Source organism: Polyodon spathula, chromosome 2 (assembly GCF_017654505.1).
Source record: "Polyodon spathula isolate WHYD16114869_AA chromosome 2, ASM1765450v1, whole genome shotgun sequence".
NCBI lineage: Eukaryota > Metazoa > Chordata > Actinopteri > Acipenseriformes > Polyodontidae > Polyodon > Polyodon spathula.
The window spans coordinates 73,860,284-73,880,194 of record NC_054535.1 but is presented as its reverse complement, the minus strand read 5'-3'; positions in this window follow the sequence as shown (position 1 = coordinate 73,880,194).

Sequence of the window (19,911 nt, the reverse complement as noted above, 5' to 3'; positions counted from 1 at the left end):
TTTCACCCTAGACTTCCGACTCGTTTGCACATGGCTTGCGATGACTGGGACAGGCCCAGCACTTTAGTACATCTACCCCTCAATCGTAAAAGCACATTATTACTTAAACTTTCTATTAAGTTAAATAGAGAAATACAATCTGTATAATGTTATACATCCCGATTACAGAAACTTACATCACTGACAAATTTGTAATTAAAGTATCTACGGTATTTTGCCAGTAATATAAAATAATTTTTCCTATGTGGTTTCTTTTCCTTTTTTTTTTTCTTTTTTGGCAGTGTTGCTTCTATGGCATGTCTGGTATGTTAACCTCTGTCTTTCTTCATTAAGGGTATTGTTTCAGAAATAATCCACAAATGATTTGAACTGAGCAATTCTTTATTGCATTTGACAGCGCCATGCCCATGAGGGAACAGGATACATATTTTTTTGGCCCATGGCCTTGTCCATTGGCACTCTACAGCCACCACATGTGCTGGATGAAATGACAAGGAGGCAAAAGGTTATTTATAGGAACAGTTTGATTATGTATGATTAGAGGGCGGATCCTCCTATCAGAAACACAACATAGTTTCCAATTCATGTTTGCTTCTTTAGAGATTAACTACTAGTCAATTAGCAGAGTTCAACTAATATTATCTGAAAGTATCCACTTAATGACTATGCCTGAAGTGGAAGCGCTTGAGGTGTGCTTAAGCGCTGGCATCACTGCTTGCATGGGATCTTTTCCCTTCAAAGTCACGACATAACACACAAGATTGAAATGAACAGCGCTGAAGCGCTATTTTTAATAATACACACAAAACAAACACAATAAACACCTAGCTCTTACTAGAGCGCTAACTGAACAACAGGAACCTAACTAACACAGGACAGCTAGGCTGTTTACCTGTTTTAAAAACTAGCAAAACACACACAAAAAAAACATTTTCACACAGTACCTTTTTTTGTAATGGCTGAAAGCACCATCCACCTGGCCCTCCACACAGCAGCAGCCTTGAGCACACTGGTTGCTTTCTTTAAATACCCTGCACCTGGCTCTAATTTACAATAATCACCAGGTGCAAAGGATAATTAATAATAAAACAATTAACAATTAAACAATTAAACACACACACACACAAACATACATATATATATATATATATATATATATATATATATATATATATATATATATATATATATATATATATATATATATATATATATATATATGAAATTCAGAATTCATCAGCAATTTCCTTCAGACAGAACCATGTGATTGCAGTTTGCATATTATGCCAAGGAAATAAAGGCCTAGTGGTTGAATATCACCTATGACCACAAAATATATGAAAGCATTTTGGTATTTATTCTAGATGATGGTAAAGAATGTTTGAGCAAAAAAAAAAAAAAAAATCTATCTAGCATGTTAGGACATGGCTGAACCTTATCTCATTATCAAGTACTTGCTTTATCTAGCAGTTACGGCCAAGAACTTGTATTGCTGTCTGTATATATGTGTCCAAAGAGGACAAAGGAGAAAGATTTCTGAATATACTGTGATGCCTAATCAGTGTTGATTAACATCGATTTAATTTAGAAACAAACATTTTGGCTCATTTGAATTATATATAGTACAGCAGATAAGGACAGCTAGATTTTCATCAGGAGAAAACAAGCTGCTGAGTTCAGCCGTATAAACATCTGTGGTTTGTGGTTGAAAGCGATTATTTATTTCCTTGTCAGGCTGATACAGCACAGTACTTATGTAGGGAATTTGATTTTTAGTTGAAGGTGACGTGAGTCTAAACTATACCCAAATGATCCCTCTTCTAATACTTTTAGAGGTAAATTCCACTTGATATGAGGTGCCTGCAGATCCTAAATCAATAACATCACTCAAAGTATGAATTAAAGGGACTGTGATTCAGATATCAAATTAAAAGAAAAGCATCACAATTTTGTCACATGACTACAAGCACCCTGTAATTCTTGTAACTTTCGCAATAATCCTCAGATTTAGATACCTGAATGAAAGCTGCAGTGCCCCTTTAAACTTTTCCTTAGTTTGTGGAAATGTGAGCAACCTAACCAGCTGAAAGGGAACCTAGCCAAACAGGTTAGTCCAAATTGCCTGAGAAAAATAACAACCCCCCCCCCCTCCCCGGATTTACAATTATAAACAGAAGTTATACATTTATGTAAATGAGCTCAGAAAATACACCAAACACAAATAGATAGCACAACCAATGGGAACTAACACACTCAGTCCACAGTCCAGGAAGCCGACCCCCTGCTCCTGCTGCAGCTGTTGCCTCTGACTGAGCTTCCCTGAACAGTGCTGCTGCCACTCCTTTATAATTTAAATCCAAACAATTTATTATTGAAGTAACATCTCTTTGTGTAAGCATGATGTTGTATGATAATTATACAGGACTGTAAGCCTTCTGTTTTCCAAGACAAGTGGTCCCTGATAGATACCAACATCATCATTATTAAAAATAATATCAGCTAAGCATTCATCATAGTTCAAATAATAGCTCAAAAACGCAATTGACCATATGTGAACTTTTCCCCAGAGATTAAATTGTACATACTGCATTAGATCTTTGATTAGACCCCTCATGTAACACTGGCTGTTTGTGTCATCAGTTTGCCTAAACTGTTTCCTTTCTGAAAGGTAAATGGAGATAAGAAAATTGTTTCTTCTAAAACAACAAGCTCACTTAACATAGCCTTCACATTCCCATGCAAACAGCTAACAGCTGCAATAGGAACACTTGTCAAAATATGACTCTACTGCACGTCTGTGTTGCTGTGCAGCTCAAAATGTTCCACAGATCTTCAGTCCAGACTTTGAAGTTTTATCAAAGCTAAAACAAAAATGCCTCTGGCAAATGACCAGTCATTCTCCAGGACCATGTAATGCATTACAGATCTTTCCACATCAGGCAATCCAAACGGTAATGCTTTGTCTTTTTTTTTTTTTTTTGCTATTTAATAAATGTGTCATTCCTTCCAGGGGCTTTACTTTAACTACAAAACCACCAAAGTATAAAAAAGTTAGCCCATGTTCAGCAAAACTGATTAGCTAAACTTTCCGACACCTGTGTTGTCTAATTACTTTCTTTAAAGGACTTATTTTTTAAACAGCATTATTCAACTTTTTAGGATTTTAAAAGGCTATTGGTGTTCTTAAGTATGTTTTAAAATATTCTTTTTGTCTTTTCATTATAACAAAAGAAACCAGTTTCGACAACATAAGATGTGTTCTCCTTTAAAATGTGTATCTCCATTGTTATTTCAACAAAGGCTGGTTTATTCCCGCAGCCCAGTTTCTTCCACTGCAGGACTGCATATATCTTAACATTAAGGAGCATTGTCTTGAATCATGTACTGCACTTACCAGACTGGGGAACAAACTGAGCACCAAACTTCCAACAGCTACAAAAAACACACTCAAAAATGATAGGAGAAGAACAAGCTAAAGATAAAATACCTAAGCTGAAGCACACCATGTACAAAGATAGACTCACCAAGGACAAAGTGTCAACAGACCCAGCAGTTACCTTCACGCAATGCAGAGACCATTAAAGCAACATATTGACAGTTTGGGGTCTATTCAATTAATCTATTACACTGCTAGATTAAGATACTGCTTTAGGCAAATGAAATTGGATTCACTTGTGTGTGTCTTTAGTACATCTACAGTATGTAAAATACAGCTAGGGCTGTATTTCAATGATTTTGGAATTTACAGTGGTTGACTGGACTTATTGAGGAGTGGCTGGGTTGCTTTTGTAATTTTATTTTTAGAATAGTAAACTAAAATATATTTTCAGGAAAAAATAGATAAAACACTCAAAAACACTAGGCTAGGTAAAGAGATATAGCAGAATCCCTAATCCTAACTATGATAACTGGATACCAATACAGAACATTTCAGACAATTTCTTATCAGGTTAAAGGGCAACAAAACCTGCTAAATGCAAATATTTGTATTCAATACACTTGTAAAGATGATACCCACCCCAAAGGACAATCCGATATTTTAGTTATATGAGATTTGCTTGTTAACATTATTATTCTATCTTAAATTGATTAAGCCTCCATTTTGTAGCTTACAATTCTGTACCAGTCGCTCTATATAAAGAATCTCTAAGCACAGTGATTGATGTCCATTTGCCTGAGTGCAAGCATTTCAAACATATATCCTGATATTATCGTGTCTGGCCAGTTTTATCTGTGTCATCCATCATTGCATGTTCTGGAGTTTATACAACAGATATAGGATTTTTAGGCATGGATTTCAAGATATAAATCACTTTGGAGATGCAAAGTAATTTGGCATCTGGCACTTGGAGATGGGGCTGTAGCTTGTAAACATATTTGTAACTCTAAAATTGATAACTGCAATTTGTTAGAGGAACATAAAAGCATATCCAAGACATGCACATAAATCTTTATGTATTTATTTATTGATTTATTTACAATATTAAAGCGCGAGAGCCTCAAAGATAAAACACCTCACTACAAGGATATCTTGTCCCCCGCAATGGGGAGTCATGACATTGAAGAATTATTTAAAGGGGAATGAGCTGCCATTGCGACCTTATTATAACATCCTCCCACATGCAGTATTAGCAACTTTGTTAAATGAAAACTAAAGTAACAGCCTTGTTGTACATTGTACCCAATATATCTGTCGTGTCTGTAGCAAATACATTAACATTTCTTTAATATCCATTGCATTTGGTTTTCCTTGTTCAAGCATATACAGTATGGATACATGGTCTTGCCTTCTGTTACATTCTTCTGTGCTCATCAGTGAAGTCCGGATCATGTAGGCTGTGCATTACAGAGGATGATTGTTTAAGAGTCTGGGCCTAGTTTTTGAACAGGCACTTCAGCAGCATATAAAGGTCAGCTAAAAAAAACAAAAAACATTGAATCAGGTATTTTGAGGCGATTTATCAACTAGAACTGTATGTGTGTGTGTGTGTGTGTGTGTGTGTGTGTGTGTGTTTTCTTTTCTAAGCAGGATTATTAAGGTATTTGGATATAATGAGAGGCATATGGGCAATGCGGCTGTTTGAGGTCATATATAAGTATATTTAATAAATAAACAGTTTGATGTTTTTTTTTTTCTAGTACAGTACATGTCAATATAATTATAAGATGAAATTCACTGACCAAACATTTTTCTAAGTTCATTTTTAATGCTACCAAAAACAAATGCTACAAAAGTCATTTAGTCAACAGTAGTATGAGGGGAGTATAATTCTATGATAAAAGTATTTTAACAAAACAATACAAACAGGCATATCAGTGACATGGCCGTGAATGAATGGTAGAGCTATCATTAACATAAAAAGTACATTATCATGAGCAATAACCACTGTTGTAAAAATGTAAGCTGTACATAGATACAGACCAACAGATAGCTACATATATCTATGAAACTAAGTAACCTGTGCTAAACACAAGGTCCTTAGCAAGTTTCATCACAATTGGACCTGGAAAATGAGATGTAAAACTGCAAGCTTGAAATACAGTACAGGTACACAGAAAGACAGATAGATAACTCCTATATTCTGGTACTGTCAATAACTTGTGCTATAGAATGGCCTTATAAAGATTCATCACAATCAGATAAGTGATTCTCCAGAAATATGTAGGTGTGACATACAGACATATGGTTAGACAGACAGAAAGGCCATATTATGATATACTCAATAACCAAAGAATATTGCACCAAAACAGGTTTTATTAGAACTGGACAACTGGTTATCAAGATAAATGAAAGATACATTGTGTGACATACAGATAATCAGTCAGACAGACAGCTCCCATATAACCCCAGATTATGAAAAATGCAATCACTTTTGTTAAAGAAGGTCTTCAGCAAGTTTATTCCCAATTGGAGAATCAGTGCTCTCTCTATATATACAGTGCCTATAGAAAGTCTACACTCCCTTTCAAAATGTTAACCTTTTGTTGTCTTATAGCCTGGAATTAAAATGCATTCAAAAATTGTTTTTCATTAATCTACAGATCCTACCCTACTACTTCCAAGTGAAAAACACAAATATTCTAGAAACTTGTAGAAAATTAATTAAAAATAAAAACTGAAATAGCTTGGTTGGATAAGTGTCCACCCCCCTTGTAATAGCAATCCTAAATTATCTCAGGTATAACAAATCACCTTCAAAATCACACACCAAGTTAAGTGGCCTCCATCTATGTTAAACTGTAGTGATTCACATGATTTCAGGATATATTCAGCAGTTCCTGTAGGTTCCCTTTGCTGGGTAGTGCATTTCAAAGGAAAGACTCAACCATGAGCACCAAGAAGCTTTCAAAAGAACTCCAGGATAAAAATGAAAGGCACAGATCAGTGGATGGGTATAAAAAATATCAAAGGCCTTGAATATCCTTTGGTGCATGGTCAAGACGATTATTAAGAAGTGGAAGTTGAATGGAACCACCAAGACCCTGTCTAGATCAGGCCGTCCCTCCAAACTGGATGACCAAGCAAGAAGGATACTGATCAGAGAGGCTACCAAGAGGCCAATGGCAACTTTGCAAGAGCTGCAGGCTTTTATGGCCAAGACTGGTCAAAGTGTGCATCTGACAACAATATCCCAAGCACTCCACAAATCTGACCTGTATGGTAGGGCGGCAAGAGGGAAGCCATTACTCAAGAAAGCCCACCTTGAATCAGATTTGTAGTATGCAAAAAAAGCATTCAGGAGATTCTGTAGCCATGTGGCAAAACATTTTGTGGTTTGACGAAACTAAAATGGAATTTTTTGGCCTAAATGCAAAGCGTTATGTTTGGCACAAACCCAACACAGCACATCACCCAAAGAACATCATCCCTACTGTGAAGCATGGTGGTGGCAGCATCATGTTATGGAGATGTTCCTCATCGGCAGGGACTGGGGCACTTGTCAGGATAGAAGGGAAAATTAATGGATCAAAGTACAGAGAAGTCCTTGAGGAAAACCTGCTGCTCTCTGCAAGAAAGCTGAAACTGGGATGGAAGTTAACCTTTCAGCATAATGACCCAAAGCACACAGCCAAAGCTACACTGGAGTGGCTAAGGAACAAAAAGATAAATGTCCTTGATTGTGGCATGACTTGAAGATTGCTGTCCATCAACGCTCCCCAAGGAACTTGACAGAGCTTGAACAGTTTTGTAAAGAAGAATGGTCAAACATTGTCAAATCTAGGTGTGTAAAGTTGGTAGAGACCTATCCCAACAGATTCACAGCTGTAATTGCCGCCAAAGGTGCTTCCACCAAGTATTAACTCGGGGGTGGAGACTTATCCAATTATGGTCTTTCAGTTTTGTATTTTTATATATATATATATATATATATATATATATATATATATATATATATATATATATATATATCAATAATAAAAACTTTTTTTCCCCTTAACAGTGTGGAGTATGGTGTGTAGATAAGTGGAAAAAAATCCTCATTTAAATGTATGAAACTCTGAGGCACTGACACAACAAAATGTGAAAAAAAGTTCAAGGGGGTGTAGACTTTCTATAGGCATGTTATATTGAAAACTCTACAGTGTGATGTAGGTACAGGATGGCCAGGGTTATGCATTCCCAACAGGGATAACAATGCACAGAATGGATTTTCTGATGAGACACATTAGCCCTTTTTAGGTGCCACGGTATTTAGGGCTGCTTTTCCAAACAGAGTAATACCTGCGGTATGTTTACAAACGGCTGTTCAGACAATCAAACACTTTGAGGGTCAGTCATTTTCACACATCAGTCCTCTTCTTTGAGCAGGAGTTTACACAGAGCATTCATGTGGAAAAGTGATACCTTAGCACCAGTGAAATGCTCACCCATTGGGCTGTTAAAATAACAGAACACTCACAGGGATAAGAGACACTTTGTTTCTTCAGCACTGGTGACTCCCCAGCTAACCCGTTGGAAGTCAGCCATCCAGTAGATGTGTGCTTAGCCCTGACCACCATTTGGCTGCCCTCACTGCACAGGGTTATGCTGTTGAACAACAAGGCAACATTGCTGTCTGTTAGGGCCAGATTTGTTAAACTTTTATTCCAGTGCAAATTTCAATACTCTGCTTGTGTTATACAAACAACTTTTGACCATATTTATAAAAGTTAGTGGCCTGTATTTTAATGATCCTCAGTATTGCTCAGTGTTTAGTATGTGATATAGAAAAGACATTAAAGATTTTAAAGCAACATAAAGCATTTAGCGCATCAATCATTTAGTTATGTGTTTATTTATTTTAGCTTTTGTATGCTCTCCATATTTCTTGTCATCAGGCATTGACTACTATTTGCAAAAATACATACTGTACATACATACATACATTGCTTTTAGACTGTTTTCCTCCTAATATGTGTTTCTTATATACATTTTGTGGGAAAGTAATAGGTAAAGTTCATAAAACCAGTTACTTGACTGAGTGCTCTTTATTCAACATTACTTCTAATTCTGAATCATGTGCCAGTTTGTTCCAGCAAATGATTCATTTCAAAACTTTTTTTTTCCACTTTAAAAACACTCCTATAATCAGGCCGGGGACTCCAAATGGATAACAACCGACATTAGCTTTAAAATGAACACTGTGCCAAATGTCAAACGTGCCTCCTTTAACACTGAACCTGTTGTAAAAGAGGCAATTCACATATAGGTGATTTAAGTGGAATGTATGTGGAAAACATCTGGTTTTGACAAGAAATAACACCTAATATGAGTGAAAACAGACAATGCATTACAGAGCCAGAGCTTGTGTAACATAGTTTGAGCTGTGTTTCTCAAAAGCACAGCTTGATGCTTATGTACAAAAAAATGACCAAAATCTTGATTCAAACTACCATAAGAATGTATTCAACCAGATCATTCCTATGCTATTATACTTGTATACTATTTTGTGGGAGGTGTGACGAGATGGTAGGACTGATGGATGAACCTTACTGGAAGAGGAATAACCTTATATATAAGAGGAATAACATAAAAAATGATTCAGCTAATTAAATGGATTTCCCATAAACAGTTACATGAATTATGACAGACTGTGAAACTGTGATGCATTAAGACCAGTTAGATCACATGTAATATCTTGCATTTCCAAATGTGAAGGAACTGAAAGGGTCAATGGATCAATACATACCCTGAACTACACACAAATTATAGTATTACGCATAGCTTGGTGATTGAGATCAATCTGGTAACTGAAAAATATGTTCTGTACAATGGTTTGCAACTGTGCATGTTTAGTGAAAACTTTTAAAGGATTACACATCCTTTAGGATAAGCAATTTATGAAGCTCTGTGCATTTTTATTTTTGACTGAGGGACAAATCATTGACAATTTTAAACAGGCAATTAAGAATGTAGTTTTTCCCTGTCTACAACTTAGAAAGGGTTTACTTCCTGCTGCAGCGCTATCAGGGGTACAATCTGAAAAACCTCATTTTTCAAAAGAAAAATCGTCTTTACAAGCATATTATCATCTGGAACAAAAAACAGAGCTTAAACCCATGTAAAAAGAACCGAATTTAGGATAAAATTATGTATCTTAACTACTGTATTGTACGAGGCTGTTTATTTTTCTTGATTTATCGAACAAATATTGTGTGAGTGATGAGTGACAAGTTACTCTTATCTGCCATGATCTCAGTCCCATAGGTAAAATTTTACAGTACGCTTTGTCCAATTTGTATTCAAATTTACTGCATGTGAGGGGCAAGTTGAAACGGGGTGTGGAATTTAATGTCATTTTTTGCAATGCAGTAGCGTAGTTGTTTGTACCCTCTCAGTTGAAATATATATATATATATATATATATATATATATATATATATATATATATATATATATATATATATATATATATATATGTTACATGTACAGAAGATAAATACTTCTATGGAAAACCTTTTTAAGACAACTTAAACAAGAGATGAGGTATGGAAGAAAGAGGTACTTCAAATTGACATACATTCGCTAAGAGTAAAGGAGCATAATTACCTTGAACTGCAGCGATGGTGATTAGTCATTCTAAACAACTCGGTAAGAAACTTAGACGGTTTCAATTTTTCATTAAAAAAATTATTTTAAACAACTGCACTTTAGAATATGGACTAGGTAATTAGGCAGCTGGTTCCATAATAGACAGTGTTATAGTGTCATTACATAATGCTTCAAACACTCCATATAGTGGGACTATAATTTTGAACACCACAAAATATGTACTCTGTGTTATTTTTCCTTTATGCTAAATAACATTCTTTGAACTGTGTAGAACTATGATGAATTCTAGAGCACCAAACACTGAGCATGATAAATTGATTCCAGCAGCTTTTAAACAAGGGGGCGGGGGGGTTCCTGTACAGTGCAGTTTATAGAAAACAGAATTCACTACTGTTTTGCAGTGAGGTTCATTCTGTTTTTTTTTTTAATTTAGAATCTATAATCCCAATTTGGAATGCACAATTATTATTATTATTATCCCAACTCAGCGCTGCAACTCCCACGCCGATTCGAGAAATAGCGACTGACACTCGCGTCCTCCGAAATGTGTCCAGCCAAGCCGTTCCTTTTCACATTGCAGGTCTACAGCGAAGCCACCAGACCCATAGTGCTGGAGGACAATACAGATCTGAGTTACTTCTACAGCAGACCCGCAGGCGCCCTGTTGGCTGGTGCGTGGTGAACCTAGGATTACCCTGCCGACCTGAGCCCTCCCCACCCGGTCAGCGCTCGGCCAATTGTGCGCCACCCCCTGGGAACTCCCGGCTGCGATCGTCGATGGCATAACCTGGACTCGAACCATCATTCTCCAGGCTATAGGATGCATCCTGCAAGCCTTTACTGGCTACGTCACTTTTTTTTTTTTCCCTCCAGTATGACACATCCCCTCTAATTATGGAGGTCATGTTACGAAGTGCCATTAACATTATGTGACACCTAACAGGTGTTATAGGGCCATAACAAATGGAAACATCAAAAAAATAAATAAATGTGAGTTATACTGTGATTAGAAAAAATGATTGGTGCTAACAAAAGGTCGGATACTAGCATAAACTAGTTCTGACAGCTTTACCCCTTTGACCATTTGATTTCAGTGTTATCTTGTTTGAAAGTATCTGGGGGGGGGGGGGGGGGGGGGGGGGGGGGGGGGGGGGGGGGGAGGACACTTTGACTCCTAGCACTGCTTTCCACTGTTGGCTCATCCTCTGAGGTCAGGAACATTGTAAAATCAGGATTTCATAACTTCATAATTAACGTCATTCCGTAGCTGGGTTTGTTACACATGCTTAAAAAAAAAAAAAAAAAAAAAAAAAACCTTTACCGTAATTCAACTTTCTATACTCCATGCACAGAGAGACTGTCTTCTATTTTGTTTTCTCAAAGCAGTTAAAACAAACAGGCAAAGTAGTGACCCTTGTCTAAACTTGATCATCGTTCAGAACATCTGCTTGTATATCACGATATAATAATGTTCTCACCTGCTTGGCTGCTGAGGCAAAAACTAAACAGCTGGCACTGAAGTTACAATTGGAGTTACATTTTTATTAGCCAGAAATTTTCCATCACATGATCGCTGTTAATCCAGCCAACAAATTTGGTTCCAGCAGCCAGAACAGGAAACACTAAGAAACTGTTTTGTTTTCTATTGTTGTAAGAATAAAGTAGAAAACAAAACTTGGAAGAAGGCACACATGCACAAATACACACATTCCTTGGGTTACTATGGGATCTGTAAAACAGAAGCCTGTTGAGTTCAAGACAAGACTTTTAATAGGTGCTGGGCACAATGTGGTGTTTTGGAACATTGATGTTTACTTTAAACACAACAAAAACTAAACATGCACATTTGTGTATTAAGGAGGCACTAAGTGCTGATTAAGACCCATACAACAACAACTATTATTATTATTATTATTATTATTATTATTATTATTATTACATGTATTGTCACATTGCATTCACCTCTGGAATAACTGCTCTCAATAAATAAATTAGAGTAACACATTTTTAAACTGTTTTTCTTTTTCCATCAGAGCTTGCAGAACAAAATATAATACTGAGACCTACTGTAGCACTCACATGAAACACCAGCTGACTTTATGCTAACAATACATTTAAATGGGAATTCAATTCAGTTCATATTATTTCAAGACTGTAGCTTCTTCCACTACCTGTAGCATAGAATTGAGTGAAATTTAAAATAAAGTCCGTAAATGTATTGTCTAGTCTCATAGCCCCTGATTAGCACTAATATTGGACTACGAAAGCTTTCCACGGTAGTATAAAACAGACGCTAATTGAGGTCTGTGAAACCATACACTATAAAATCATATAATATTAACAGCAAAAACAATGTTGTAGTGTTAAAATGTACTTTCAAATCTTGTTTTTTTATGATAACCTTTAAAGGTATGTTTTTGTTGTTTAAACTATCTGTAATACTTGAATGATGATGACTTTTCATTCATTTTAAATGGTTTTTGCACTTCACAATCTCAAGTCGCCCTAACCCCTAACCTCCCATGCTAGTAAGTAAATAGGTGTTCAAGAAACTACCAGCAGCTTAAAATAGCTTAAATTTGACAGACAAACAAATTACGAAAAAAGGGTGTAATTACACTTCAAATCTGTTTATAAAACAACAAACAAACAGCTTGATTTAATCAAAAGAAAAAAGTAAATCTCAAAATAAGACAGTAAGTTCTACAGCACAATACAATGTACCAAGGTATAGATCAGGGCTTCTCAAACTCAGTGCTGGGGATCCCCTGTGGCTGCTGGTTTTCGTTCCAACCGAGCTCTCAATTATTTAACTAGACCCTTAATTGAACTGATAATTTGCTTAATTAGACTTTTTACTTGTTTTCAGCTCTTAAACAGTTGCAGAGTTCAAGTTACTTATAAAATTGTATACCTAACTTGAAATATGTAACTGTTAAGAGCTGAAAATAGTTACAAATGTCTAATTCAGCAAACTAGCAATTGAATTAAGGGTCTAGTTAAGTAATTGAGAGATCAGTTGGAAGGAAAACCAACAGCCACAGGGGGCCCCCAAGAATGAGTTTGAGAAGCCCTGGTATAGATGAACAGTGTGTGGGTGAGGGTTTACAGCAGGGGTCTCCAACCCTGGTCCTGAAGAGCCCCTATCCAGCAGGTTTTATAGGTCTTTACATCATCAGTTGTTAAAGGTCTGGTAAACGCCTGTTAATCATGACTAATTAAGATAATAATTGGTTCAGTTAAGTAACTGAGAGATTGGTTGAAACAAAAACCAGCAGCCACAGTGGCCCTCCAGGACCAGGGTTGGAGACCCCTGGTTTAGAGGATGCCATTTCTTTTATCTAAATGCATACAATATAATTATTTTATGGCTAGATCCTACAGGAGTACAAATTTTTTTTTTCTTACATTCCTTATGGTTCTTGCCACAGACCATGGATAATAACCCAACATGATCCTGAACAGCTGTCCCTTAGAGTATTAGTGTTGTGTAACCTTCATTTTATGGTCACTTCCAAATAACCCAATACACCCACCATTTAAACTACATGTTGACAAATACTTGTCAACGCATCATTTCAATGACATCTACCCACAGTATTACAAACTGTGAACAACAGGAGAATTCAATGAATTCAGAAACAAGAACATAAACATCGCAATGTCCTAGCCACATTTTTACCAAATTACGTTTTTAGGTTTTTTTATGCATTATTACACCAGGAATATATTGCTGGAACCTTCCAATAGAGTTTGAATAGCAAGACAGGTTAACCTTTACATCTCATCAGGTAACAATCTCCACAAATATGCACTGCACCATACAGTAGATGAATGGTGTTCCAGGTTATTAAAAACAGAATTAAACTTGCACCCTGACTCAAGCTAAATCTGAAAATGTCTTAAAATAGCTCTACACGTGCCAAACAATAGGGCTATCATAACAAAATCTTTATTTACAGCTTCTGCACTTCCATTTTGGAAGAGATTAGAAGGAATAATCCCAACACAATATCCCAGATAAAGGTACCTAAGACAAACAGATGAGGCGAGTAGACAGTTGCCAAAGGAATATGTCCTCTTTGAATGCAGAGCCTTATTTGAATGCCTTTTCTAATTCAATAACTCTTCACCCTCTTTCAATTCAGCACTGGTTCATAAAAAGGAGTGCCCTGAAAGGGAACAAATAACATGCTGGTCCTCAAGAGGGATGAGTTAATCAGCTGTTAGACAGGTTGTGCCTAAGTAAACATGACAGATGTCCGTTAACAAGTTCAAGTCATGTGAGAAGTGAATGTGGATGGAACAGAAGAAGCAATTAGGTTGATGATATTTTCACATTTGTAGAGGCACAGTCTTCTATTTGCCATCTCTCTCATAACATTTATTTTGGAAAACATCTCCAATATACCACGGCTAATTAGGATTGTAGTTCTAATGGAACATGAACATTATGAACCAGACCAATCTTGGCCTCTTTGTTGGGCAATGTCGCTGGTGTATTCAGTTTACTTCCAGGGAATTACATTTTGCCCATGAAGGTAAATATTATTTCACTCTTTATAAACAATATCAGAAATGTTACCATGCATTAGAAAACTGGATGAGTATTCAGCCCAAAAACAACATAATTAGAAAGAAAAAAAAAACAGTTAAATCAAAAATGATTTTTATTTCTTTCAAATTATGTTGTTTTTTAATGCAAGAATATCAATACTAATCATGCAATCTAAATCTAGAAAATACAGATCTTTATAGGCTCACAATAAAGCCATCCATAACAGTATTGCATACACCCAGGAAGAATTGAATGACAAGATCGAATTTTGTGGTTTTACCCACACCAGAAATTAGGGAGTTGTGTTTGTACATCATATTGAAACTACAAATACAGACGTCTGATTACAGTATTGGCATTAGAGTGCTATATAATTAGTTAGTTTGTTTGATGTAGTGTTTCTATCCCCTTGGGGTTCAGATAAATGTTTTAATGCACTTCTAAATCAATTAGATGCTCGTAACCTGAACATTTGTTGTCTAATTTATTCCCTTGAAGATGCCATATGCCCCCAAAATAAATTCTTGTCAGAAGACAGGAGGGTCTAAATAAACTGAAACCTTTGATGTAATTCTTACACTTGTGTGGTTATGAAAGAGATACATTTATTCAATGAACAAAATAGTAATGGGTTATAGTTCAGTACTTATGTACTGAAGAAACTCTGACAAAACTCCAAACCTCTGTTTGCATCAAAGTAGGTTGTAAATTAAATTGTAATTGAGTGGACAATACCTGGTCAGTTATTTCCAACTGCATATAGAATATTTACATCACACGTGATCATGTACATTAGGACTGGTGAAAAGACAACGAAAGCAACAAAGCAAAAACAAAAGCCTCTTTATAATTCCCTCCTCGGATACCGGTAATACAATTTGACATTGAACTTACAGTACGCGGTCTGCTTAAGATCTGAAAGTGGGAATTACCAGCAAATGATACCCCATGACATCCAACCACTCTGATAGCTCCATTGCAGTAGATTACCTCATCCAACACCACACTCTATGGGGGTTTGTAGATTAAAACCAGCCTGATTAAATTAAAAAAAAAAAACACATACATACAAAACGAAAACTATAGAAACTATAAAAGAAGAGAACTAAATAAAACAATAAATAAACTTGCTTTAATTAGTCCTGGTGTGTTGGATTCTGTAAATGAATCACGTGCAGTAGGGATATTTTGTTTAGTTTCTGTGATTTATCATGCAGATTACTCACCAAACCCAAGTCCCAGGTAAAGGTTAAAAAATGTGTTTCCATCTAATTGTTGACCGAAGATGTGTGAATAAAACTATCAAAACAAATGTGATTATTTAAAAATATATAGGACAACACAGAATTTCTATACAGCAAAGGTAAATTATTGCAATTTTTGCAAACATTGCAGTGTGTTCTATAACAATTTACCACATTATGTAAAATATTAAATTACAACCAGCAGAAACCAGTCCCAGATGTTGTGGCTAACAAAAGATGAGGTTGTCTCTGGAAAGAAAATAACATGTAAGGCCGATTACACAACATCATCATACACACAGCATTTACATGCTGCCCACTGCATGACTGGGGGCTTAATAAGAACAGGAATTGTTTGCACCCAAGCAATTTGATTAAATGAAGTATTTTAATGAATGCTGAAAAGGCCTCATAATAGCCAATGAAGTTCTGCTATTAACGATTCAGTCGTCCCTTAGAGATAAAGTTATTTTTTTCTGATCAAAAGCTTTCAGCCCTGTAGACCCTTGTAAAATGTTCCAGTTCTCTCAAAGACAGCTCAGTGCCTCATGCTATAGTTCTAAGGTTTCTCAATCCCCAGCTGAATGTCAGACGGGTGCAGTCGCCATTTCATTTGCAGTGGTTTGCAATGTGGACATATCAGACAGAGTCAGTAAAAAAAACAAAAAAACAAAAAAACTGTCAGATTCAATTTTGCTTTTAGGAAATAGTCCATTAATACAATTCTATAAAAGATATACCGTATTTACATTTTACACCATCCCATACCCCACTTCCCAACCTGTACCGCTTATCCAAGTCTCAGTCTGTTACAAATGTGCCATTCAACAGTACTCCAAGAGTATTGTACAATACATTGGGTCTCCACAACCAAAAAAAACAATCATCAGTTATCTTTATCACAGTTCTTATTGGTTTAAGTTGCTACTTTTTAAAATACGCTAGATTTGCCTTTGCACTCACGGCCCTAGTAATTATAGGATCACTGACTCCCATCTTTTATTATTTATTATTCAAAAAGCCCCCATGTATCTTATAATAATAATTACAATATGCTACATCTTATAATGCCTTATAATGCACTATTAAATTAACTTGATCAATACAATGAAGAGTAAAGAAAAGATACAATTGTCAGTTAATAAAATAAAGTAAAATTAATGGTTTGTATCAAGAAAGAAAGCGGGCCACAAACAAAGGGGAATGCAGGAATTTCGACTAAACACAAAACACGTTCATGCACCTATTTTGTGTTTAGCGGCAGATTAAAACCTACTAGATTTTAGAAGAGCAAAAGACTACAGATAATAATTATGTAAATTCCCCTTTTTGCTAACAAATGGTTGCCTGGTAGTTTTATAACATTACACAGATTAGATTACAAAAGGTGCCGTTGTCATTGCTCTTGCTTTCAAAACAGGGACCTATGCGGTTAAAGCAACACTGGAATTTGTCACATGAAACTGTAAAACTTTTCAAATGTTAGCTGCAACGTGATATGTCTCAATAGATGGCTCCAATAACTAGCTTAAATTGTTAGGAAAAGACACCTGGTTTGAAATTGGCTTCTGTGTGGGAGAAACAAAGTGCTGGGTGTCATGAAACCTTGATTAAAATTCTTCCCTGGGAATAATTTTCCAATTCTCTCAACAGGTGTGTTGAGGAAAGTTGGTTTTAGCCTTGATAACTGCATCAGATTCCTTTCCTATCCTTCATCAGGGCCTGTAATGAAGGCTGACTGAGGTAGGCCCTAATCCTGGCAGCCAGGGTGGAATGGGACTTTGACTGAAAGTTGACACCAACCTTGAGGTGGAAGGTTGTAGCTATGGCGATAGTTTTTTTTTTTGTTTGTTTGTTTGTTTTTTTTGGTGATACATTTTAAAGAACAGGGTTAACAGTTATGTGAAAGTAACAGCTGTTGTTTCCTGTGTAGAAAATACAAGATCATGCATGATGCAATTAACCTTCTTTTCAATTATTAGTTTCATTGACCTGCTAAACAATTTAACTGCAGTGAAAAGCTCCTGTTCAGTTATTAGCTTAGGAAAAACATCCAGGTTGATTAGAACAGCAGGCACAGTTTGATATTTTACATTAAATAAGAAATGAGGTAATGAGTCACATTCTCTGAAACAGCTAGATTTTGGCCAATTTTATACAAAGAACAACACATTTAGCATTACATCTTAACAACAAAAATCTTTTGATTTATCAATGTACCCTCGACAGCCGTAAAAAATGTAGAGTTGGAACCATTTTTAAACTGTTTTAAAAGCTGCATCGGATTAACATGCCAGCATAAACATAGCTAATCTAGTTTCTTTTACTCATAGTTTTACCATTTCATTGCTGTATCAGAAACAGATTGAGGCTAATAGTGCAGCTATGAGTGATTTGGTAGATTTCTACTACATGCACTGTATGAGAACCCAAAATGTTTTCTTTTGTTTTTATTTTGTTTTTTTGTTTTGCCGTACAGGATTAATTAATCTTTGCTGCCAAGATGTCTGCTATGCAGACATTGTTCTTTGTTTGGTGGTGACTTTTTGTTTGGATTCAAAGTGGTATTACATTTTACGGAGAGGGAAAGCATTTGTTTGGAGCTCGTAGCCAGGATACGGATGTGTCTAAAAAATAGTGTACAAACCACACTAAAGTAAAAGTTAACATGAAAACAGTGCACTAACTAAAAATAACAAATTACAAAAAATGTACATATCACTTGTATGTCCATGTTGGTTGATTTAGGTTTCTTCAGCTGTGTTTAAAAATGACAAAGAAGAAAGAGGGAGAGCGAGAGAGAGAAAGAGAGTGAGAGAGAGAGCTTGAGAGTGAGAGAGAGAGAGAGAGAGAGAGAGAGAGAGAGAGAGAGAGAGAGAGTTACACTTAAGCCAGCACTTCTATATAATATTCATATTTTGGAAACTATATATTGGTCATTACACAGAACAGAGTGACCAGTTACAGTACCTCACCAAGCAAAATTCAGCAGAAATTTTCCTCTAATGCAAAGTATATTTAAAATTAAAAAAAAAAAAAACAGCCATGTTGCATATATCCTGAAATCAAAAACTGAGTTTAGTTTGTTCTGTTTTATCTGCTTTGCTGAAAAAGTCCATTTATCCACAAAGTTAAAAAAAAACAGTTATCCTCTACTTGGAAATGCTTGAATAAAAAAAGCTGCAATGTGTTGGTGCTTTCCAATAGAGTATGTAAAATAAAATATTCCTCTCTCTCTCTCTCTCTCTCTCTCTCTCTCTCTCTCTCTTTATCTCTCAATGCATAACATGGCAAATAGCCCTGCATTCTATGCCCTTAAAAGCACAGAAAAACATGGACAGCCTGTTTTGTATTTATCATTATGTGTTAAGGTTTATAGAACTTGTAAGGAATTTTAAGAGATGGAGCACTTTGACTGTGCACAGTTTAATCAAATCGCCATAATGGATTAAGAATCTGAATAAGCAGTATAAAAGACCCCATCATATTAAGAATATGTTCTTCTTATGTAGTTGATGCTACTGTATTCTCGCTTGATTGAAATTAACCAGCTGGCTAAAACAGGAAAAAAAAAAAAAAAAAAAAAAAAAAAAAAAACAGATCCTGTAGCACATGGAAGCAATTAAATGTTCCCATTGGGCTGTTGTCTGTTAATTTATATGAACAGATAACTTTTTAGAACAGGACATTAGAGTTTATGGGTATCATTAGCAAATGATACTGGTGTTTTTACTTCCCTCAATTACAGTCTCAGATGATCTTGTCTGCTTTCTCTTTTCGACTCTCCTCCCTTTCTGGTTTCTGTCTCCTCTCTCCCTTTCTCTCCCTCTTCATCCCCTCTTTGTAATTCCTTTCCCACCCATTGACCCTTTTCACAGCAAGCACCATGACTTTTACACTTGATTTGTAGTGTGCTCATAAAAGGGTCAATCCGGGTTTTATGGTTTACTTAAAACCTCTTTCTAGAAAATAATTGTTGCTTAACAAGTGTTAGGAAAATAGAGATGTGTATCTATTTTTTTTTTTACAGCATTAACGGTTAATGCTATTGAGTTATCATAAGTCCCTATGATTAC